This window comes from Macaca fascicularis, chromosome 8, assembly GCF_037993035.2.
Source record: "Macaca fascicularis isolate 582-1 chromosome 8, T2T-MFA8v1.1".
Classification (NCBI taxonomy): domain Eukaryota; kingdom Metazoa; phylum Chordata; class Mammalia; order Primates; family Cercopithecidae; genus Macaca; species Macaca fascicularis.
The window spans coordinates 135,314,128-135,340,000 of NC_088382.1; the positions used below are offsets into that span (position 1 = coordinate 135,314,128).

Here is a 25,873-nt window from a genome sequence, read left to right on the forward strand (position 1 = left end):
AGCACATTAAATCCAAAGTCCTCCTCCTTTGCTCCCAACTCCCAACTCAAAATCTGGACCCAAGTTTCCTCTCTTCCCTCACGTCTCACCTCTTCCCATTGTTGGGTCACTTATTCAGTCAATCATTGCTTCTCACCTCCTATATTCCAGGTGCTGCATTAAACTCTGGGGAACAAAATCGTGTCCCCCAAACCCCATGAAGCTCACAGCCTCTTGGGAGACACAATACATAAGTGAGCAAGCACAGGCAGCTTGATCAGTGTGGTGCTGAGGGACGTGGAGGGGCTCTAAAAGCCCACTGGAAGGGAGGCTGCATCTGCCTGGGGCGAGGGCAAGATGTCCAGCACTTAAGGATGAATAAATAGGATGTTGCCTGACAATGAGTCAGGGGTGGGAGCGGGGAGTGGAAAACACGGCCTGAGCGTCCCAGCAAGAAGGACTTAGATGTGAGAGTCAGTATGAGGAGTCGTGAACTAACACAACTGTGGCAATTTATGGCTTGGGAAGAAGCCCAGTTCCTGAATGCCCTGGTGAGCCTTGTTAGGAGATCTGGATTCTATCCTGAGAGAAAAGAAACCATAAGCCGGGTGGTGATGTGGCCCCCGCCCTCCTGACTTGGCAACCTGTCAGGTGCTCTTGGACTCCAAGGTCTCTGCCAGGGCTGGCCTTTCTTTGTTCTTCATTATTCCCCCTCTCCCTTTCCTCCTCCTACTGTGGCACCATCTTTCATGAGTCCATTCAAATGCCGTCTGTTCTTTGAAGACCTCCTGGATCCCAGGGTCAAACGAATTATTCCTGTGGGCACCTGGAGTTCATTACTTGTACGTTTCCATTTATCACATTCTACTTTGTATTTTATGGTACTTGTACCTGTTCATCTCACTGACTGGACTGAAAGCTCCTTAAAGGTGTATTTATTCTGGAATATTTATCTCTACATTTCCCACAGCACCATAGCATATGGTGCTTTGAGCCAGGCCTCCCTTCAAGCTCTGGGTTCCATTGCTTATTAGTTCTGTGATCTTGGTCAAGTCACTTTATCTCTGAGACCTTGAGTTGCCTCATCTATAAAATGGGGGCAATGTTTTTTATTGCATAGGATAATTGGAGGATTAAGTAAAGTACCTAGTTAACACTCAATAAACATTAGCTGCTCTCCTCCTCCTTCTGGTTTCTGGCTCAGGAAGATTGCCGCAACACCTTGGGAGAGCATCCCTGAGGGAGGGAAGCCTCACTTTTCCCATGGGCCCAGAGGGAGTGCTGAGTGCATGAGCAAGATCCCGTCTGCACTGGCTTGCTAAGTGCCCAGGGAGAGAGGTGGAATATAAGCGCTATTGTGTAGAGTCTTGGTTATCGCAACAGTTGTTGCCACCCATTCTAATCGGATCATTTCTTTGATGTCTTCTAAGTGACATTTCCTTAATGTGAACAAAAAGAGAATGTTGAAGGTGATTTTTCAAGAAACAAATTAAATAATATGAGTCTTCTTGTCTAGGATAATGCCTTAAATCATGGTGCCCTCCCAGGGAGAAGAGAAAATAGCGATCTGCCAATCAGTCTTTCCCTTTTCTACTGGTTGCTGGTCAGCCCATGTATAGAATCTGTACCATGAGATTACAAGGGTCTTTGTCATGACTGTGGTCGTCCTTGTCATGATTAGTAGCAGCAGCAGCAGCCTTCTATTCTTCCTCCTCCTCCTCCTCACTGCCATTTGGGTGGGATGCAGGATGCATGACCACTTTCTCACCTCCCCCGCCATTCTCTAGAGACCCAGTCTGCACGTGTGGCCTCATAGGTCACTGTACTGCTTTGACACACACAGCAGCCCCAGCAGGCAGGCAGAGCAACTGCTCTCATCTGAATTGACAAGGAAACTGAGGCACAGACAGTCAATGACTCGCTCACATCACAGCACAAACTGGAAGTTGCGTGGGGCATGTGCAGTGCTGGAGTGGAGACCCTGGTTGCCTGAAACCCGAAGAAGGTGATTTGAAAGAGAGAACAGCCTTGTTTCTTGTCAGCCGGCTCTGGTTTTCTGTTGATAGGACATCACCATGATCTCTGAGCAATTTTTTAAGTTCCAGTGGAAGTCAGTTCCTATTTCTGCCAATTTCTGGTTCTATGTGCCTGAAACATATCAATGCTGGTTGCATGAATAAATATCAAGGGAGCAGAGGAAGAATGATAAGAAGATAAGGTTCACCCTTGGGTTTATGGGGCTGGCGTGATTTCTGGAATATTCCACAAACACACCTTGCTTTCCTTCTTTGGCTCACAGAGGTGTGAAATCGCATGTGCATATTTGTTCTCTATGAGAAGTGCTAGGGACAGGCCTTCTCTCTCACTCTACCACTGTACTCATCATATTTCCTCATGGGAAGTGCAGAAATGTTGGTGTACTGGGGAGGCTGGAAGGACTGATGATCTCTGGTACACCTTGGTCTATTAAGCAGAGTTAATATTTTAAGCCTTCATGTCTCCTTTTTCCTTCTGGACCCGCCTGGAATCTGACCTGGTTCCTTGCACTTTCACTTTTCATGATTTAATGCCCTCCCCCTCCGCCCGATGATGTTGTAGGAAAATTTTTGCCCAAAGAACAGAAGTGATTCATGTTTTGCCAGCCTCTTAATTAACTAAAACCAAAAAATTGTAATCAGGTAGGGTGTGAAAGGTTTAGAAATCCAAGAATACCAGCAAATAAATTTTCCAACACGACTCTTTTTATTGTCTCCTCAAGATAATACTGAAATACAATCAGGTGTTATTGACCTTGCCTTCACATCTCTCTGCTGGAGAAATTTCTTTCCTGGGATAGTGTCAAATAATTCTGAACAGTGAAGATCCTTCCCCTCTTCTTCCATTCCTGCCCACTCCCACCCTTATTGGAGGAAGACAGAGAGGTCCCTTCATGGTTCAGCTCCTGGAACATAAGCTGGTCACTGCTTGCCTGGGGACAAGGCGACCTGCCTCCTTCTTTTACGCTTGAGCTAATTGGCAACAGTGACATTCAATTGCTATTTCTTCTCATTTGGGACCCTGGGAGCTCGATCTCCTCTAACCTCTAATAGATTTATTACAAAGTAGCAAATGTGGAAAAGATCTCATGATTTACAGCAAGATATGAAGACTCTGAATAATGCTTTATCTTCCATTTCCTACTCTTTGTTGTAACATCCATAAATTGTCTCTTGGGAAAGCAGGAGCCCAGCCTTGGGTTCCGTGTTCTCCTAGATAGAGTTGGTCCATTCCCTATTTTTCCCAAGGGAAGGATGGAATTTCGCATGGCTGGCAGCCAAGATACTCGGCCTTCCAGGCAGGAACCTCAAGGCAGGATGCATGTGGGGTGGGAGGCCGCTCAGTCTCCAGCACCTTGACCTGTGTGGGCTGTGTGGGTGGACTCCCTCTGGAGGTAGGAGGTGCTGGAGCTTGAGGTCCTCAAGCCCAGCTGCACACTGTAGTCACCCAGCCTGCATGAAACACAATCCCTGGAGGTGGGCCGAGGCATTAGGAGTTTTTTTCAAAAAGCTCCCCAGTGATTCTAATATACAATATGTACTATTGTCCCAAGGCAATTTCCAGTTCTAAAAACTATTATGAAATATTTTGACTAAAGTGAATATTTTTCTCTTTACAGACGGTTCTTTTTATCCATTATCTAGTGGGAGTTAAGTACATAGTGGGAGAATTACCTAGGACCTAGTGAAAGAAGAAGGGGTGAGCAATGGCACTCCCAGCTCCAACACTTTCTAAGAGCATGGCGTCTATTGACCTTCACCCTTCAGCTTTCACAGCAGTTCCTCAAGGTGGGTGCTGCCATTTAAATAAGATTCGACTGAGGAAACTATAGCTTGGAGAAGTTTAGGGACATGGCCAAGGTTCGTAGGGTAGATAAATGGTAGAGCCAGGATTTGAATGCAGGCTTTCTTGGTCCTGAAGCCCAATTTCCTTGCTTTCTACCTGTGAATAGCACTCTGCTGGATCTTTCCTCTCTCTTCCAACCTTCATGGTAGCGGTTTAGAGCCCCTCCTTCTCTGAGGTCTCCAGACAACAGCATCTGCTGTAATCATATCCTCCAGATTGTCCGGACAACCCCAGTGGCCGAGAATTCTTTCTACTTGACCCAAAGGATCCCTCTATATTCCTAAAATTCTCTAATGTGAGCATCCAAATGAATCCCTCCCTCTCCAAAATGGCACAATATTTCGATCTGATCTGTATCTCAATTTTCAGCTTGGAAGAAACAGTCACCATAAGTATAGCTCACATGGAACCTTCCCTTCTCCACACATTCCCATCTCCCAAAAGCCTGGGACCATCAGGAGCAAGAAACGCCAGACTGTAGTCACTTTGCAGTACTTTCTTACTGTTCCTCCCAGTCTGACCTGTTCTCTTTAGCTGGGCGATAGCTGTCCTGAGGCTGGCATGGTGGCCTAGGAGGAAATGTAACAAGACCTCTTGGTCTTCATTAAAAGTCGATTATAAAAAAACTGTATGAGAAGATGCGCTTAGCAGAGGCACCTGTGATATATACTTAGAATTTGATTCATAGGAAACTTGGTTTGCATCAACAGTAGGATCTGACCTCCCGGCTCCAAGCATGCCTGATGTGGCCCTGTGGTGTAGTCCTGAAAGTGGAACTGGAAGGGGGTTGCTGGCATTCCACTGCAAGTCAGGCCCATCTGGGGGATCATGGTGAGCTTTAGGCAGTGACTTAGAGAAGGGCCTACACAAACTGGAAGGTGTTACGCAGATGTCAGTTGGCATGGTGAGGGAATTTGCCATGGTATATGAAAACAAAAACAAAAATCAAAAATTTTCATAACTTGGAATGAATATGGGAAAGAGAGATAACTTTATTCTTTGTGGTCCCAAGGGTTACTAATTATGTATTAGTTGGGCTAGGCTAAGCCGTGGTGCAGTAACAAGTCACAGGCATTTCAGCAGTTTCGCCAACGATAGTTTACCTCTCATTGTGCTAAAATGCAGTGAAGATTGAGTTCTCTTTAATTTTGTAGTGACACCATGTGGAACACATAGCCTCTGGGGCTGCTGTGGCAGGCAGAGAGATGAGGGGAAGAGGCACATTAGCTTTGAGTTGCCTCAGCCTGGATGTAGTGAATGTCACTGCCACTCATAATCCATCAGAACTGGATCACCTGGTCCCAGCATAACTACAAGGGAACAGGCGATCAGTTTCCGGCAGAGTCATGGACGTGCAGAGTCATGGATGAATATATTTGGTGAGCACTAGCCCAGTCATGAACTAGGATCCTCAGTAGTTCTCCGTGGTATTGGTATAAAATCCAGCTTCTTTGTCATGTGCCTTTCCACGTTGCTGCATGGCCTCTACCTTTCTCAGCTGCAGTCTTACCCAGTCTCTTACTCCTCTTCCCCTCATTTAACCTGAAAGTGACACTTCAATGCATCTAATTGAGGAATGACTTGTGCCTGGCATGCTCCTCCCTATTCTCTGTTAGCCACATTCTTCATCACCCGGCTAATGCCTGCTTCTCCTCCAGAACTCAACTCTGTATTTACAAGGCCAAGCTTTGTCCCAAGGCCAAGACTTATCCCTGAACCAGAATTCAGATTCAAGGCTTGGTTCTCAAGTTGCATCATCTGCTATTGAACGCCAGAGTTACCACTTGTGCGACTATGGGCAAGTTACTTTAGCTCTCTGGGTCTAAGATTATCATCTATAAAATATAGATAACAATAGTACTTATCTCATAGGATCCTTCAGAAGGTTAAAAAGACAATTGACTTGTACCATTTAGTATATCGTCTGGTTCTTTGTGAGCACTGAATGATTGCTAGCTCTTATTAGGAAATGGAATAATAATACTAATAGTTCTCAGGGTTGCTGTGAGGCTCAAAGGAGATGTGGGGTATAAAAAGCATGATGCAGGAGGGACTTGCCTGAGCAAACAGGAACCCAGATCTCCTGGCTCCTGGTCCAGTGCTCCTTTCTGTTGTATCATAGAGCCGGGATGAGCAAAAACAGCTCACAAGCCAAATCCAGCCCACTGCTTCTTTTTAGAAATAAAGTTTTATTGGAAACACAGCCATGCCCGTTTGCTTACATGTAATCTATTTGTGGCTTTTATGTTACTATGGCAGAATTGAGTAGTTGTGACAAATGCCATATGACCCAGGAAACCAATAATATTTACTATCTGGCATGTTGGAGAAAAAGTTTGCCAGTCCAGACCTAGAGTGTCAGTCAGCTGGCTGTCCCTCTCTTCTGAAGTCTTTCCCTTTTCTTTAGTTAACATTACTTCTGGAACTCCATATGCCAAGCGCTGTTTTATGTATTTTATAAATACACAGTTATTGAATCCTGGTAACAACTTTTCCCCATTTTTTTGGATCAGGAAATTGAGGTTCAGAAATGTTAAAGAAATGTCAGCTGGGTGCGATGGCTCATGTCCATAATTCCAGCACTTTGGGAGGCCAAGGTGGGTGGATCACTTAAGGTCAGGAGTTTGAGACCATCCTGGCTAACGTGGTGAAACCCCATCTCTACTAAAAATATACAAAAATTAGCCAGGCGTGGTGGTGGGCACCTGTAATCCCAGCTATTCTGGAAGCTAAGGCAGGAGAAATCACCTGAACCTGGGAGACTGAGGTTGCAGTGAGCTGAGATCATGCTATTGTACCTCAGCCTGGATGGTAGAGTGAGACTCTGTCTCAAAAAAAAAAAAAAAAAAAAAAAAAAAAGAAAGAAAAAGAAAGAAATTGTCCAAGGTCACCTAACTGGTGACCCACATTCAAATCTAGGTACTGCGGCTCCAGAATCCCTGCTTGTCCCACTGTACTCTGCATGCCACCCAAGCTTGCCACAGAAACACAGGTTTGTGGGGCTGGGATGCCCAGAGAGCATTAGAGCTGACACCCTTTTTTGCCAGGTGATGGCCAGGCTTCTGGGGACACTGAGGCTCATGAGGGAAAGGAACGTGTTCAAACTTTCCAGCAAGGTCTGAGTACTGTAGGAGGTGAGAGGTGCCTGAAAAACAGCTTTTCAAAGTGACAAAATTTGGGAGGCCGAGGTGGACAGATTTCTTGAGCTCAGGAGTTTGAGACCAGCCTGGGCAACATGGTGAAACCGCATCTCTACAAAACAAAAAACAAAAAACAAAAATTAGCCTGGCATGGGCACATGCCTGTAGTCCCAGCTACTCAGGGGGCTGAGGCAGGAGGATCATTTCAGCTTGAGAGGTCAAGGGTGTAATAAGGCAATATTGCATCACTACACTCCAGCCTGAGTGACAAAGTAAGACTCTTTCTAAAAAAAAAAAAAAAAAAAAGTAACAAGAACAAAGCATTTTTATTAGGAAAATTCAAGGACACCTAAAAAAAGAGAGAACATGAAGTTTAATGAACCCCACGTACTCGTACCTGTCAGCCAGTTTCAACAGTTATCAAAATTTTGGCAATCTAATTTCATCTATTACCTCCCAATTTTAGGATGGGGAGCAGAGTTTAAAAAACGTATCCCAGGCCGGGGGCAGTGGCTCACGCCTGTAATCCCAGCACTTTGGGAGGCCGAGGTGGGCAGATCACTTGAGGTTAGGAGTTTGAGACCAGCCTGACCAACATAGTGAAAACCCATCTCTACTAAAACTATACAAAAATTAGCCAGGCGTGGTGGTGTAATCCCAGCTACTCGGGAGGCTGAGGCAGGAGAGTCGCTTGAACCCAGGATGCGGAGGCTGCAGTGAGCTGAGATCGCACCTCTGCACTCCACCCTGGGAGACAGGTGAGATATATACATATATGACATCCTGTTACTTTACACATAAATACTCTAGGGTCCAAATTTATTTTGATGAAGGGTTTGAGGGAGAAAACCCTCAGCCTAGGTTAGTTCTCTGGGGCAGAATGGGTGGCTGTGATGAGGGAGGGTGCTGCATTTTCTGCAACCGTCAAGGCAGGTTTGCACACACACATCCCTCTTTCCCTGGGCCCTGACTCCAGCCCCAGGCCTCCCTCCCCTATGACTAATGCCAGGGCCTGCCAGATTCAGGCAGCTCCTGGGGGAAAAAACACCTTGTGAAATGCTGTCTGAAACTAGGATGAGAAAAAACCACGAAACCCTATCTTGAGTGGATTTCTTATTCACAATCATCCTCCTTTTCCGAAAGCAGCCTCTTGCGTGCTGCGGGCTGCTGAGCCCTGGTCAATGTGTATTGGTGTCCGCTGAGTCACCTGTGTCATTCCTATTATCTTATTTACCCATGTTTGTTATTTTCTAGCTGCATGACTCACCTGGCCAAGAGGGTAACAGAGCCTGGTGAGATGAGTCTTTTGTTACATGCTCTCAGCCCCTCCTTTGGAGGTGAAATCCTTTTCCTCCCAACTCTCTCTGAGCAACCAAAAGAAGGGTGTGGAAGGCCAGAGGTGCATGGGGCCTTTCAGAAGGGCCAGCCAGATGGTGCCAGGCTCAGGGCTAGGTATAGGCAGCCTTGCAGAATTCAGGAAAATGCGTGCTCTGTTCTCCAACCTGCCCGGCTGGGTCTTCTTGTTCCATTCTCCACTGTGTCCAGTCACAGCTGGGGAGAGGGTGCTCTCTATCCAGCACCCCAAGAAAACTTCCTCCTGTTGAGGTGGACGAGGTAGGAAGCAGCAGGAAGGACCTTACCTCTGGCCCCTGGCGCACCCACCCTTTGCCCACTCTCAGCCTTGACAATGACAACCACCCCTATCTGTTTCTGGCCTCCTATGCCGGACACTATGCTTGGTTCCCTGCATACATTTCCGTTAGGAAGAGAGCCTAGGAGTCTTTTCATGTAGTCTCCAGGCCAGGACAGATAGTGGGTTCCCCACTTTACCGTAGTCCCCCACCCCTCTGCTCCCCAAAGCTTTACTTTTATTTATGTTTATTTTTTTGAGACGGAGTCTTGTTCTATCACCCAGGCAGGAGTGCAGTGGCATGATCTCAGCTCGCTGCAACCTCTGCCGCCCGAGTTCAAGAGATTCTTCTGCTTCCGCCTTCTGAGTAGCTGGGACTACAGGTGCGCGCCACCACGCCTGCCTAATTTTTGTATTTTTAGTAGAGAGAGGGTTTCACCATATAAGCCAGGCTGGAGTTTTACTCTTTACAGAGCAGCCAGACTGATTCTTGTAGGCAATAGAACAGAGCATAACTCTCCATGGGGGAGGCACATCCTTTGGGACATAAAAGAAAATTCATCTCACCACCATGACCTACTTGATATTCAGAGTGTGGTCCACCAGCCTTGGAGGCGGGGAGGAATGGAGGAGGAAGCAGGCTTCATTAGAAATGCGGAATCTCAAGCCCCACTCCAGGTTTGCTCAATCAGAAGTTGTGGTTTAACAAGATCCCAGGTGATCCACATCACCTTAAAACATGAGAAGCCTTTCCACCTACAAGGGCCTGATGGGATGGAGCCCAACACTGACTGCTTATTTGAATCACCTGGGTATGTTTTGCAACTCTAATGTCCAGCTCCTGACCCTGGGGATCTTGATTCGGTTCCTCCTTGCTGCCACTTCAGAAGGCAGGTATTATGGGTTCCACCTTTGCGATTGAAGTCAAATCTCAGATAGGTTAAGTATGCTGTTCAAGGGCATCCAGCCATGCGGAAGCTGGGGCTGTTTGGATGTCTTATCTCTGGCTTCAAGGGCAGGAGGAATTGAGAGTATGGGCTGTGGAGTCAAACTTGCCTGGGTTTGAATTTCTGCTGCACCACCGTATACAAACTGGGGAAATTATTTACCAGCTGAGCTTTATTTTCCTCATTTGTAAAATAGGGATAAAAAAGAATCTATGTCACAGTGATGTCAAGAGGATTAAATGAAATAATATGCTTAGCATAGTGCTTGCAACATGCTAAGAGCTTAGTATACATTAGTCGCCAATATTATACTGGTTATTATTATTTCTTGACCCTCCTGCCTCAGCCTCCAGAATAGTTAAGGCTACAGATGGGTGTCACCATGCCTGATATGTGTGTGTGTATATATATAGATATATATCCAAATACATATATGTATTATATATTTATATATATATTTTATACACATACATATACATTATATATATTTGGATATATATATTCATCATTATTATTTATTATTCCTTGCCCTCAGTTTTTGGTTCTTTTATGTAATAGAAGCCCTGAATTTTCTGGCTGCTAGGATTTTTTTTTTTTCTAGTGAAATTCCAGGTCCAATGTGCACAGTGAAAAAGGCATGAGATTTAGAGTTATCTTATTTGTTGTTTGATTTAAGCAGAGTGTGTGGCTTCTCGAATCCTCTCCTTCCCTTACCTGTGAAATGAAGACCTGAACACCCATCTCCAGAGTTGGTGTGAATATGGAATGTGATGTCAGGCATAAGATAACCATACTGGGCCTAGATACACTGAATTGGACTGAAACTGATCCAGTTAGAATGTGACTTACATCAGCACCATTGATGCCTGTCCCTCGGAGTTTCACCCCACATATAGCAATAACCTTGAGCGACAGAGCCCTCTAAGAGCAAGATTAGCACCTCTTTCTTTTTCTTTTCTTTTCTTTCTTTCTTTCTTTTTTTTTTTTTTTGAGACAGAGTCTTGTTCTGTCACCCGGGCTGGACTGCATCGGCACAAACTTGGCTCACTATAACCTCCACCTCCCACGTTCAAGTAATTCTCGTGCCTCAGTCTTCCTAGTAGTTGGGATTACAGTTGTGCACCACCATGCCTGGCTAATTTTTGCATTTTTTAGTAGAGACGGAGTTTCACATGTTGGCCAGGCTGGTTTGGAACTCCTGGCATCAAGTGATCCACTAGCATTGGCCTCCCAAAAGTGCTGGGATTACAGATGTGAGCCACCGAACCCAGCCAGCTCCTCTTTCTTGACAGGAATACAGCACTGGCCTTCTGGGCAGATCCATTGGCCTATTGTTGAAGGAACAGGGGATACAAAGGTGAAATGCAATGGGCCACCAAGCGACTGACACCTCAGCCCCAAGTAAGAGGCAGTGTGATGACCGACAGCATGGGGTCTGGGGCCCCACTGCCTGGAGGCACACTGATTCTCTCCCCTACCTGTAGTGTGGCTTCGGGCAAGTTATTTAATCTCTCTGTTCTTCATGTTTTTCGACTATAAATTGGGGATATACCACTGATACGGTTTGGATCTGTTTCCCTGCCGAAATCTCATGTTCGATTGTAATCCTCCGTGTTGGAGGTGGGACCTGGTGGGAGGTAACGGGGGCTGAGATCCCCTCGGTGCTGCACTCATGCTAGTGAATGAGTGCTTGTGAGATCTGGTTGTTTAAAAGGGTGTAGCACTTCCCCACTCTGTCTCTTCTGCCTGCTCTCCTTAACCTTCCGCTATGATTTAAAGTTTCCTGCAGACTCCCCAGAAGCCAAGCAGATGCTAGAATCATGCTTCCTGTACAGCCTGAGGAACTGGGGGCCAATTAAACCTCTTTCTTTTTCTTTTTTTTTTTTTTTAATTAATTAGGCCAGACGCGGTGGCTCATGCCTGTAATCCCAGCTACCTGGGAAGCTGAGGCAGGCGGATCACCTGAGGTCGGGAGTTTGAGACCAGCCTGACCAACATGGAGAAACCCCATCTCTAAGAAAAATACAGAAAAATTAGCCGGGGTGTGGTGGCTCATGCCTATAATCCTAGCTACTTGGGAGGCTGAGGCAGAAGAATTGCTTGAACCCGGGAGGCAGAGGTTGCAGTGAGCAGAGATCGCGCCATTGCACTCCAGCCTGGGCAACAAGAGCAAAACTCTGTCTCAAAAACTAAACTAAACTAAAATAAATTATCCAGTCTCAGGCATTTCTTTATAGTAATGCGAGAACAGACTAATACAAGCACCTACCTCATAGAGTGGATATAAGGGGTGAATGTGTTCATAAGTGGAGATGCGTGGAGTTGTGCTTAACCTATAGCGAGTGCCGTGTGATTGTCGTATACTTGCCCCCCGCCCCACTGCCATTAAGCTGAATTGCCTCCTTTGTGCTCCCACCTAACAGTACTTGCAATGTTCTGTTTGTTAATCTCATTTCCCCGTGAGTTCATCTCTGTGTTTCTGGCACTTAGCAGCAGAGAGCGTGACACATGCTTGGTACTTCTTATTTTGTAGGAATGAGAGAACTCCAAGATTAGCTGCTGTGAGCTGGAGGCCTGCAGATTAGTTTTACAGGAATCACATGCAAGTCAGGGAGATATGTGCCCATAGCCTGAGGATGTCTGGTCCTAGGCCTGGAATAATCCTAATCCCTTCAGAGGGAAGCTTGCGGAAACAGGAAGAAAATTACTCAACACTTCTTCAGTGCCAGGGGATTGACAGATGCACACCCCTCACTTAGGCTCATAATGCTGGAAAAATTCATCAGAGAAAGGAAACCCTCTGACTGTCAGCCAGTCATAGAAACCCTCAGGGTTTTACTTTCCACATGAAACTTTCTGTCCATACTGCGTTAGGCAAAGAAGATTTTTAGAGTTTCCAAATCTTCAGAATGGAGGTCTGTCAGAAAAACAAACTTTTGCTAAAACTGACTTGGATGAATTACGATGCAAAAAATTCAGGTTTTTTAAAACCAAATTTTGAATCACAAGTCCCCTCTAAAGGAATATTTTCATGTTAATTTTTAATTGAACAAATGCTCATATAGCACTCTTCTGTCAGCCACCATTCTAAGTACTTTGTGAATATTAGCTCATTCTAACCGTCATAGAAACCCTTTGAGGTAGGTGGTATTATGCTTGTTTTACAGATGAGGAAACTGAGGCACAGAGCGGTAAAGTAAATTGCCCCAGGTCCACAGCTAGTGCATCACGGAGGCAGAAATCAACTAGCTTGGCTCCAGAATTCGGGCTCAGAATGGCTAGACTTTGCCATCCCATTTAAGTCTCACCACCTTTATTTAAGTCTTACCTCAACCCAGCAAGGTAGCTTTGTTCCCATGTACTCAGGATACTGAGGCTCAGAGAGGGTCACACAGCTAGAAGTAACAGGGCTACAGTTGAAATCCACTTTTGTTGAACTGCAAAGTGACAGCAGACTGAGCTGACCGGTCAGTCCATGGAGGAAGGATGTTCTGCCTTTGCAGGTGTAGGACCTGTGGGCATTTTCCCCAAGCTTCTGCCCACCCCTCAAAACTCAAACCCTTGAATTATCCTTTCTTTTTCTTTTTCCATTTTCTTTATCTTAGAAGAAAATGCTGAATGACAGTATTGATATTAAAGAGCATCTTTGTCTTATCTTTGACTGTAATGGGAGTGCTACTGATGTTCCTTCTTTTCCAAGGGCATTTGTTTTTCTCTTTTTTCTTGTTTTTCTGGAGATAGGGTCTCACTCTGTTGCCCAGGCTGGAGTGCAGCAGTGCGATCTTAGCTCACTGCAACCTCTTCAAGTGATTCTCATGTCTCAACCTCTTGAGTAGCTGGGATTACAGGCACCTGCCACCACGCCTGGCTAACTTGTATTTTCAGTAGAGATGGGGCTTTGCCATGTTGCCCAGGCTGGTCTTGAACTGCTGGCCTCAAGTGATCTGCCCACCTCCGCCTCCCAAAGTACTGGGATTACAAGCACGAGCCACCGCGCTTGGCATACAAGCACATTTCTTTACTGGAGGTTCTTTGGTGTCCAGGCAGAGCCCTGCATAGGCAGTGAGAAGATGGGGGGATGGCCAACTATGGCTCTGTCTCTTGCTTGCAAGAGAACTTGGACAGATTGTGTAACTGCCCTTCAATGTTAACATTTAGAGTTGAATAAGATTTAGGGTTCATTGGTTAAATTTTTTAATATAGTTTTTGTTTTTTTTTTTTAAACAGAACACTTTAACCTCCAAATACAAAATAGGTACCATACCTGTTTCTACATTCGAGGTTTCTATAACCTCTGTAGAAGTTAACTTTGAAAATTCTTGGATTAAATACTATCAAATCTTTTTAAAATATTGACTCATTTAGGTGGTATTTGGTTACATGAGTAAGTTCTTTAGTGGTGATTTGTGAGATCCTGGTGCACCCATCACCCGAGCAGTATACACTGCACCATATTTGTAGTCTTTTATCCCTTACCCCCTCCCACTCTTCCAAGTCCCCAAAATCCATTGTATCATTCTTATGCCTTTGTGTCCTCATAGCTTAGCTCCCATGTATCAGTGAGAATATACGATATTTGGTTTTCCATTCTTGAGTTAGCTTCACTTTAAATAATAGTCTCCAATCTCATCCAGGTCATTGCAAATGCTGTTCATTTATTCCTTTCTATGGCTGAGTAGTATTCCATCATATACATATATATACACACACACACACACACACACATATATATACACACACACATACACACACATATATACATATATATCTCACAGTTTCTTTATCCACTCGTTGATTGATGGTCATTTGGGTTTGTTCCATGATTTCGCAATTGTGAATTGTGCTGCTATAAACATGTGTGTGCAAGTATCTTTTGCGTATGATGACTTTTTTCCTCTGGGTAGATACCAGTAGTGGGATTGCTGGATCAAATGGTAGTTCTACTTTGACTTATTTAAGGAATCTCCACACTGTTTTCCACAGTGGCTGTACTAGTTTACATTCCACCAGCAGTGTAGAAGTGTTCCCTGATTACCACATCCATGCCAACATCTACTGGTTTTTGATTTTTTGATTATGGTCATTCTTACAGAAGTAAGGTAGTATCACACTACGGTTTTGATTTGCATTTCACTGGTCATTGGTGATGTTGAGCATTTTTTTCATATATTTGTTGGCCACTTGTGTATCTTTTATTGAGAATTGTCTGTTCATGTCCTTAGCCCACTTTTTGATGGGATTATTTGTTTTGTTCTTGCTTATTTGTTTGAGTTCATTGTAGATTCTGGATATTAGTCCTTTGTCATATGTATAGATTGTGAAGATTTTCTCCCACTCTGTGGGTTGTTTGTTTACTCTGCTAACTGTTGCTTTTGCTGTGCAAAAGCTCTTTGGTTTAATTAGGTCCTAGCTATTTACCTTTGTTTTTATTGCATTTGCTTTTGGGCTCTTGGTCATAAAATCCTTGCTTAAGTCAATGTCTAGAAGGGTTTTTCCAATGTTAGCTTCTAGAATTTTTATAGTTTCAGGTCTTAGATTTAAGTCCTTAATCCATCTTGAGTTGATTTTTGTATGAAGGTGAGAGAGGAGGATCCAGCTTCATTCTCCTACATGTGGCTAGCCAATTATCCCAGCACCATTTGTTGAAAAGGGTGTCCTTTCCCCACTTTGTGTTTTTGTTTGCTTTGTCAAAAATCAGTTGGCTGTAAGCATTTGGGTTTATTTCTGGGTTCTCTAATCTGTTCCATGAGTCTGTGTGCCTATTTTTATACCAGTATCACACTGTTCGGGTGACTGTGGCCTTGTAGTATAGTTTGGAATCAGGTAGTGTGATGACTCTGGATTTGTTCTTTCTACTTAGTCTTGCTTTGGCTTTGCAGGTTTTTTTTGGTTCCATATGAATTTGAGAATTCTTAAAAAACATTTTTGTGAAGAATGATGGTGGTATTTTGATGGAGATTGCATTGAATATATAGATCGCTTTTGGCAGTATGGTCATTTTCACAATATTGATTCTACCCATCCATGAGCATGAGATGTGTTTCCATTTGTTTGTGTTGTCTATGATTTCTTTCAGTAGTGTTTTGTAGTTTTCCTTGTAGAGGTCTTTCAACTCCTTGGTTAGATATATTTCTAAGTGTTTTATTTTATTTTTGCAGCTATTGTAAAAGGGATTGAGTTCTTAATTTGATTCTCTACTTGGTTGCTGTTGGTGTATAGAAGAGCTACTGATTTGTGTATATTAATCTTGCATCTGAAAACTTTGCTGAATTCTTTTAACAGTTCTAGGAGCTTCCTGGAGTCTTTAGGGTTTTCAAGGTAAACGATCATATTGTCAGCAAACAGTGACAGTTTGACTTCCTCTTTACCAATTTGGATGCCCTTTATTTTTTTCTCGTCTGATTGCTCTGGCTAGGACTTCCAGTACTATGTTGAAGAGGAGTGGTGAGAGGGGGCATCCTTGTCTTGTTCCCATTCTCAGAGGGAATGCTTTCAACTTTTCCTCTTTCATTATTATGTTGGATGTAGGTTTGTCATAGATGGCTTTTATTACATTAAGGTATGTCCTTTGTATGCTGATTTTGCTGAGGGGTTTTAATCACAAATTGGTGCTGGATTTTGTCGAATGCTTTTTCTGCATCTATTGAGATGATTATGTGATTTCTGGTTTTAATTCTGTTTATGTGGTGTATTACATTTATTGACTTGCATATGTTAAACCATCCCTGCATCCCTGGTATGAAACCCACTTGATCATGTCGGATTATCTTTTTGATATGTTGTTGTATTCGGTTAGCTAGTATTTCGTTAAGAATTTTAGCATCTATGTTCATCAAGGATATTGGTCTGTAGTTTTCTTTTTTGGTTATGTCCTTTCCTGATATTGGTATTAGGGTGATTCTGGCTTCATAGAATATATTAGAGAGGGTTCCTTTTTTCTCTATCTTGTGGAATAGTGTCAAAAGGATTGGTACCAATTTTTCTTTGACTGTCTGGTAGAATTCTGCTGTGAATCTGTCTGGACCTGGAGGTTTTTTTTGTTGGTAATCTTGTAGTTACCTTTCAATCTTGCTGCTTTTTATTGATCTATTCGGGGTATCTAATTCTTCCTGATTTAAGCTAGGAGGGTTATATTTTTCCAGGAATTTATCCATCTCTTCTAGGTTTTCTAGTTTATGTGCATAAAGGTATTCACAGTAGCCTTGAATGATCTTTTGTATTTCTTTGATGTCAGTTGTAATATTTCCTGTTTCATTTCTTAGTGAGGTTATTTGGATTTTCTCTCTTCTTTTCTTGGTTAATCTTGCTAATGGTCTATCAATTTTATTTATCTTTCAAATAACCAGCTTTTCATTTCATTTATCGTTTGTATTTTTTTTGTTGTTGTTGTTTCAATTTCATTTTGTTCTGCTGTGATCTTGGTTATTTTCTTTCTTCTGCTGGGTTTGAGTTTGGTTTGTTCTTGTTTCTCTAGTTCCTTGATGTGTGACCTTACAATGTCAGTTTGTGCTCTTTCAGTCTTTTTGATGTAGGCATTTAGGACTATGAACTTTCATATTAGCACTGCCTTTGCTATATCCAAGAGGTTTTGGGAGGTTGTGTCATTATTGTCGTTAAGTTTGAGGAATTTTTAAATTTCCTTCTTGATTTCATTTTTGACCCAATGTTCATTCAGGAGCAGATTATTTAATTTCCATGTATTTGCATGGTTTTGAAGGCTCCTTTTGGAGTTGATTTCTAGTTTTATTCCACTATAGTCTGAGAGTGCTTTATATAATTTTGATTTTCTTAAATTTATTGAGGCTTGTTTTGTGGGCTATCATATAGTCTATCTTGAAGAAAGATCAAATCTTTTATGATTAGGAGAAGCCAAAAGGACCAGTAATATTATCCTAGGGGTCCTGTAACAAATTACCATAAATTAGTTGGTTGGAAACAACAGAAATTTATACTCTTGTAGTTCTGGAGGCCAGAAGTTTGAAATCAAAGTATGGGCAGCGCTGTGCTCATTCTGAAGGCTCTAAGGAAGAATCCTCCCTTGCCTCTTCTGAGGCTTCCAGTGACGCTGGCGATCCTTGACACTTCTTGTATTGTAGCTGCATCACGTCAATGTCTGCCTCCATCTTCATACATTTTCTCCTCTGTGTTGCTATGTATGGCTTCTTCTCTTCTGTTTCTTACAAGGACACTTGTCATTGGATTTAGGGTCCACCTGGATGATCCAGGATGTTCTCATTTTGAGATCCTTAACTTAATGACATGAGCAAAGGCCCTTTTTCTAAATAAAGTCATTGTATTAGGCTGTTCTTGCGTTGCTATAAAGAAATACCTGAGACTGGATAACTTATGAAGAAAAGAGGTTTAATTGGCTCATGGTTCTGCAGGCTGCACAGGCAGTCTAATGGCCTCTGCTCCTGGGGAGGCCTCAGGAAGCTTCCAATCATGGCAGAAGGCAAAGGGGGAGCAGGCACATTACATGGAGAGAACAGGTGCATGGGAGGTGTTGGGGGAGCAGGGGAGGTGTTCCACATTTTTAAATGACCAGATCTTGTGAGAACTCACTGTCACGAAGACAGCATCAAGCCATGAGGGATTTACCCTCATGGTCCGAACACCTCCCACCAGGCCCCACCTCCAGCACTGGAAATTACAATTCAACATGAGATTTGGTGGGGACAAATATCCAAGCTCTATCAGTCATATAGCAGAATCTTTCTTGTGAGCCATGAAAAGAAAAATGTACCAGTAGTCAATAGTCACGGTTCCAGGGATTGGGATGTATCTTTTTAGGGTCACCATTCAACCCACTATAATCAGTAATAACTTAAACTTTAAAACGTCTATTCTGTCTTGCACTCTGCTAAGCACATCAGGGATACAGAGATAAGACAGAGACCCTACCTCTGACTGGTTTCCCTTCCCTTCCCTTCCCTTCCGTTCCCTCTAAAGATGAGTTTATTAAATTAAAATTTACATACGGTAGCATTTGTCCTGTTTAGATATATAGCTGAGGAAACTGGTTTAGAGAGATAAAACAACTTTTTCAAGCATGTACAGAGAAGAAATAGCTGAGGTCAGGATTTGAACCTATGTTCTCTACTGCTAGAGCCTGTATACTAAACCACACTCTAAACAGCCTCCACTCTTCTTCTGGGAGTCTCTGGTTCCTTATCTGTCAAATGAGGAAGCTGACAAGAGGCTTTCTAGAAGTTCTGAGAGTGCTGATGTGAGAGAGTCCCATGGTGAAAGGCAGGGGAGCACTTATTCAAAGAAATCCTTCGGTGTGAAGAGAGTCTTTTTGAAATGGAAATTTTTGTGCCTCCTGTAAGTATTTAGCCTATTTGTGATATATTGCAGGCCTATGTGCCTGGTTAAGTAGATTTGCAGCTCATGAGATCTCATTTCAATTGAGCTAATCCTCACAAAATGGACAAGTGATTTAAATGATTCCTGTGAAGAAACTGCAAGCTGAAGATAATATTAATGATGTGAGGCTAAGGAAGCAGCAGGAGAATGACTGAACTGACACCCCTGCAACTCCTGGTGCTTGCTGTGTTTCAGTTAATTACAGGGTAAAATTAATGGCAGTCTAATGACATCAATCACAAAATTGGTCAGAAGACAAAAATTATTAAGAAGACTATTTGAAATATGGCCTTTCACATTCACGATGATGCTCTCCTGAGTGAATATTGTGTCTTGATAAAGCTAAGGAGAATTGCCATTGCAATTGACCAGCATTAAAAAACCTAAGGTTTTTCAACTGTTCAAAGCCATGAGACACTCACTCCAGATCTTTACACATTTGGATTAAATTTGATAATTTTCATGTATTAATAGTGAAAGTGAATAGCCATATTCCATTGGTCAAACATTATTGCTCTTGACAGTCACTTGTCCTTGTGACTCTTGACAGTCACTTATCTTTGAAAAGATAAGTGAAAATGGTTGAAGAAATACCTAATGACTACATTCCTTAGTCATTAAATACTGTTGGAAGATGCATCAAACTTGTTGCCAAAGAGCTGAAGAAACAAATATTAAAACAAATAGTTTAGTGTGAGAGGTTTGCAATGCAGTTGCTCAAAAGTACAGATGTTACTGACATATTTCAGCTTATGTCATTGCTGGATTCTTCTTTTCAATAATGGAATACATTGGAAGGCCCTTTCTTGTGGGCCATTAAAGAAAAAATGTACCAGAAAGAAATATTCTCAATAGTCAATCAGTTTCTTAACAAAAGCAATGTTTTTGATATTTGTATTGACCAGGATGAAAAAACTAGGCAGGTTTCCTGAGCTAGCACCCATGTGAAATTTATTTACTGCATTCTTTACATCAAGCTATTTAAGCAAGTAAGTTAAAGTCGCAAGCGAATAGAGCACAATAGGATGTCATTGATGTGGACCAATATATAGAGGCAAGATGTTTAAAATATAGCAGAATCTTAGCAATGCTTTATAATTAGGAAATAAACCTGAAATATTTGTGCATGCAGAGATTCCCTCATTCTATTTTGGCAAAGTATTTGAAACGGTAAGTGAACATAAAATTATGGGTTCCAAATTACTTGATCTTTTCAAGGATAAGGGACTGTGAAGAGTAAGGCATAGCAGGTACATTTGAAAAAACACAAACATACATTTAAATTACCCTATCAAGGTAAATGTCATGAGTTAGTAATGAGTGAAATAGTAACTGATTTTCAGAAGAAACTTGTAAACCACAGTGAGATGCCATTATGTATGCACCAAAATGGCTAAAATGAAAAAGATAATACCAAGAGTTGGCAAGAATGTGGAACAATTAGAAATCCCACAGCAGTGGAAGTGTCAATTCATAAAACCAGTTCAGGCAACTGTTTGGCAGTATTTAGGAAGGCAGAACATAAGCAAACCCAATGACCCAGCAATTTAATTCTAGGTATATACCAACAGAAGGCATACAAATGTTCACCAAAAGACAGACACCAAAATGTTCATAGCAGCACCATTCCTCATACTCTAACACTGGAAATGGCCCAAGTGCCCATCAAATGTAAAATAAATAAACTTTTTGTTGTGTATTCACACAAGAGAATACTCCACGAATGAATGATCCACAACAATACTTGGTGATATGGACACATCTCACAAATGAGATTTTGAGAAAAAGGAGACACACAAACAAAAGGTTTTGTCTGGGTGATTCCACTTATGAGAGGTTAAAAAGAAAAGTCAGGCAAAATTAATTGAAAGTTAGGATGGTGGTTGTCCTTGGGTGGAAAAGAACTGGCAAGAGCATAGAAAGAGGCTCCTAGGGGTGCAGACAATGTTTTGTGTCTTAATCTGTTTCCTAAACAAGGCATGTTCATGTTGATCTGTCTACTTACATGTACACTTTTCTGTGTGCATTTTCTTGAATAAAAAGAAAAAAGTCACTTGTTCTGTGAAGACAGGGTTTGCGCAGTGATGATTTGAAGCAGTTTCTATGTTAACATTGTTAAACATAATGTGTATAAACCACATCTCTATTTCTGAAAAGATTGAAATAGAATAATCTAGCCTGTTTTAAATTTCCAAATGAAATGTTCCAGTGCATATTTAAGTATTTTTAAAACATTTCAATAAATTGTGAGAAAAATGGATTGCCACCAAGGAGGCTGGAAATTTACTAGCCCCAAATTTCACCAAGACCTTTGCCTAACTGGTAGATGGAATTAAAAAAATAAGTATTATGACTGAATAAGGCAAAAATGCTGTATTTCTTTCATTTGGATCTGTGTATCTTTTTGAGATATCCTTTCCAGCTATGACAGTCATTAAAAGCAGGTATCAGAACAAATCAAATTTAGGACCAAACCATCAATTACTATGTCATAAAGATTAAACCAAGATTGAAAAAAAAGGAACACACGTACAAAATCACACTGTGCTCACTGAAATAATTTTTATTCTTATAATTTTTTTTATAGGAAAGCAAAAAAGTTGATTAGGTGTTACTAAATAAAATAAAATTACTAAAATTATTTAGTTCATCTCAACTTCAACATTTAAAACTTACTGTTATGTAATTTTATGATATATATTAGAATAATAGAGTAATAGTATCTACATATAAATTAAAAATCCACAGGCATATATTGGAGGTGCATGCTTGAAATTTTGTTATTGATATAGGGCCAGATTATAAAAAGCTCAGAGAGCACTGGCCTATTCTCTTTCCTTAGGGTTTAGCCTTCAGTAATAGGTTGATGTGAGTTAGGAGCCAGGGAGATGAAGATTTGAATCCTAGTTCTGCTATTTACTAGATGTATGATTTTGAACACTTAGTCAGTGGATCTGGATGAGAATGAGAATTTAGCACTTCTCTGGAAAGGTTGGATAAGATAATTCAATGAGTTGATAGATGTAACTGTCTTAGGACCTTGACTAGCCTCTGGAAGTTCAATCAATGGTCACTGCAACTGTCACGTTGTTGTTTCCTGGTGCTTTCTAAACTTGCCGCATAATAACCATCTCCTGGGTGCTTGTTGAAAATGTGTGGGTCTCACTTCAGATTTTCTTGGTGGGGCTTTGTAATTTGTATCTTTGGAAGGTCTCCAGTGATTCTTACTATCAAGTGAATTTGAGAAAGACTGATTTAGAAGGTGTTGAAGCCATCTTTCCTCTAATGATTTTTCTCTGGGGAACAGTCTTCTCTCCTATGTGCCATGAACTCCTGTAGGATCATCTCTGTCCCTGACACGGTCTAGCAGGGAGTTCTATAAGCCACTGAAGAGCAATGGGTGGTGACGGCCAAGGTGAAAGCTCCACAATTGGGATGATGAGCAAAAGCTGGTCCCAGTGGGCAGAGCACAGCAACCAGGAGATGAGGAGAGGCATGAGGCTGAGATCGTGGCATGAGATGAGTACATGAAGAAGGAGGAGAAATGTCCCCCTTGGGCCTGGGGCTCAGTAGCCTGCTTGATCCTCACACAACTAGGATCAGAAGTAGGATTAGTCCTTGGGGGAGCTGGATGGGGGCCATCAGAGGCAACGCACAGCACCCAGGCACACTGTCAGGCTCTGTGTCATTGAGACCTAAGTTCAAGTGGGAACCAACCAGAACTGAGATATAAAATCAGACAAGTCCAGGAGGAGGATAGACTTGGGCTTTGTTGTTTGATCCTGATGAAGATTCTTCCATTCCATTCCCATTGACTTCAGACAGATTGGTTCCTGAATTGTATGAGGAATAAGCAGGCTACTGAGGGTTGACCTATGCTAGGTGCTTAATGAGTGCATGCAAATTCAGCATGCAATTAGGTAATCACACTTATTCTTCTCTTGTAATTTTGTCTTCTGTGCATCTACTTCTTTCACCTAGGTCCTTGCCTTGCTTCTCCAGAGATGACGGCCTGGCTGGGCCGCACCCTGCAAGCGCTCTTCCCCAGCGCAGATGCCCTGCTGTGTCCTGACAGTCCCGCGTTACCCTCGATCTGAAGGTGTGGATAATTAAGGTAATGAACACTTTTCCACTAGCTGCTGAAAGCCTCGTTAATCTACACACATGTTGCCAAAGGCAAATTATGGCGTCAAGGGTGGGAGAATCAACAAAAATAACTTCAGAAATTCATTAATCAGACTTAGTCAAACATGTAGTTTGGAACTGAGTGTTCTTATCCTGCGATGGTCAGAGGATTAGATTTTTTTTTTTTCCAAAGACATGAAAGGGACTTCTTAAGCAATATTTGGGAACATCTAGGTTATTGTACTGGCATTTATGACTCTAGTGGTTGATGCTAATGGAATCTGTCCAAAGACTTCAGTGTGGAGGATTCCATAAATGCTGAGTATGCTACGGTGGATGATCAGGGTTTCTAAATATGGCAGAGGGAAAAAAATGGTCATGAGATCACACAGAGAAACATACCCAATGAGGACGGAGATGACTAATGCCACCAAATATTCATTTTCTCCCTGACATGTCATAGATGCCCTCGGAGTCAGGTTGGCGCTACAGAATTATTTGCTAGTTCACTTCCCCAGCCCTCTCCTTTGTTGTTGTTGTTGTTGTGGTAGCCTTGGAGGACTCTATACCAGATGATAAAATACAAGAGTGAAACTTTGCACTCATCCTGAACTTTGTGTGCATGAAAAATAAAGTTGTATTACGTTAAGCCACAGAGATTTCCTGACTGATCAGTTACTGCAGCAGTCTACCCCATCCTGAGGAATGGATCAGCCACTTCACTTAAGGCTAAGCACATTTTCTTTTGAATATGGTGATTAGGCCAGTTGTACCATGATAGCCTCATGAGCAGAGTGTCTGATTCCAGCACGGCTTTCAAGAGGATCTTTCATGAACAAGTTGGGGTATTCTCTGGACAAATTGGGGTCCTGGGTGATGGATAATAAAACATCTAAGTTACTTGAGTAAGGATCTACCCTAAAATGGAGGATTAGCAAATAAACATGAACCTTAAGAGAGGATATTGGCCTGGTGTAGTGGCTTACGCCTGTAATCCCAACACTTTGGGAGGTCGAGGTGGGTGGATCACCTGAGGTTGGGAGTTTGAGACCAGCCTGACCAACATGGAGAAACCCCGTCTCTACAAAAAATACAAAATTAGCCAGGCGCGGTGGTGCATGCCTGTAATACAAGCTACTTGGGAGGCTAAGGCAGGAGAATCACTTGAACCTGGGAGTTGGAGGTTGTGGTGAGCTGAGATCGTGCCATTGTACTCCAGCCTGGGCAACAAGAGCAAAACTTCATCTGAAAAAGAAAAAAAATAGAAAAAAAAAGAGAGGATATTAAGAACACATGCCATGTTCGGTGTCATTGAACACTTTAAACAATGGTTTCAGAGACAACAGAGACACTTTTTAAGTTTGTGCCACAGAGAAATAACAGGCTGAGTATTTTGACTGACAGATTCAGGACACAAATAAACTCTGGTAGGCCAGAACACGGGCCTAAAAGATGGGAGAAAAGCATTTCATATAAATATGTGCGTATGTTGATTTGAACTGAAGATCATAGGAGAGGAGGGATGAAGTTCAAAGTATTTTGAAAATAGCGAAGTAGGCCAGTATTTTTAGGGGGTAAGGTAAAAGTCAATGGGAAATAAGGCTGAAAGTGGTTTGGGGCTTGAAGGTGGAGAGCCCTGAATTCCATGCCTAAGATTCAGGCAATGGGGAGGCATCAACAGTATTTGAGAGAGGGAGTGACATGATTGATTTAATCTAGCTTTATTTTTAAACCCTTCTTTCCATTGCCAATGCCCACCCTCTCCTTTCTTCCCAGCTGGTTGGAGGACACCTGTGAGGGGCAGGGTCCATTTGTTAAGTCTCAGACACTAATACATTAATTGATTCGCTTAACCCTCACAACTATGAGAGATAGATTCAACTATACTCATTTTACAGATGACAAAACCGAGGCTCAGGGATGTTATAAAATTTATCCAAAAACACTCAGCCTCTCTTGGACTGGATAACACGGTATGTGAATGGGAAACCCCAATAGTACTGCCGGTTGAGTATCCCTTATTTGAAATGCTTGGGAGTAGAAGAGTTTCTATTAGGGATTTTTTGGAAATTTGAAGTATTTGCCTACAAAAAATGAGATATCTTGGGGGTGGGACCTAAGTCTAATGTGAAACTCATTTGTGTTTCATATACACCTTATTTACACAGCCTCAGGTAGGTAATTTTATACAACATCTTAAATAATTTTCTGCATGAAACCAAGTTTTTATTTTATTACCCTTTGTGGGTGTGCTTGTGCTGGAATATCTGGGTGTGTGCAGGAAAGCTACGTCACAGCTGAAGGGGGCTGGGAGGGCCTTTTTTCCATTTGGTAAACTGAATAATCTGTGTGTTATGTGCCTGACTTTTGATGACATTCTGTCAGATAAGGTCAGGTGTGAAATTTTCCACTTGTGGCATCATGGTGGCCCTCAAAAAGTTTTGGATTTTGGGGCATTTTGAATTTCAGATTTTCAGATTAGGGATGCTCAACCTGTGTAAACATTGTTCTACCAGGAAGAATGCCATACGGAGGAGAACGGCTCTGGAACCATTGTAGAGAAGAGGAACCAGAGCCCTTATCAAGCCTTACTTGAAGGTCATCCTACTGCTGGTCTTTTTAGTTGTGTGTGACAGTGAGTCAATTTGAGTTGGAATTTCTAGACAAGCACACCAACTGATGCAAGCATTTGACATCTCTGAATTATTGGGTACTTAGTTGGCTTGGGCTTCCATAACAAAATACCATAGACGGGGTGGCTTACACAACAGGCATATATTTCTCACAGTTCAGGAAGCTGGGAA

At 42.3% G+C, this 25,873-nt stretch overlaps 1 long non-coding RNA gene across 2 annotated transcripts in view; it reads left to right on the forward strand.

Moving 5' to 3' along the window:
• Window positions 1-25,873, forward strand: part of LOC135964564 (uncharacterized) — a 170,656-nt gene that overhangs the window by 16,924 nt on the left and 127,859 nt on the right. The window contains exon 2 of one of the 2 annotated variants that reach the window (XR_010577051.1): window positions 22,926-23,058. This is a non-coding gene — a long non-coding RNA (uncharacterized lncRNA). Of the gene's footprint in view, window positions 1-22,925; window positions 23,723-25,873 lie in introns of those variants that run through there. The other variant, XR_012416946.1, reaches the window with a different exon arrangement.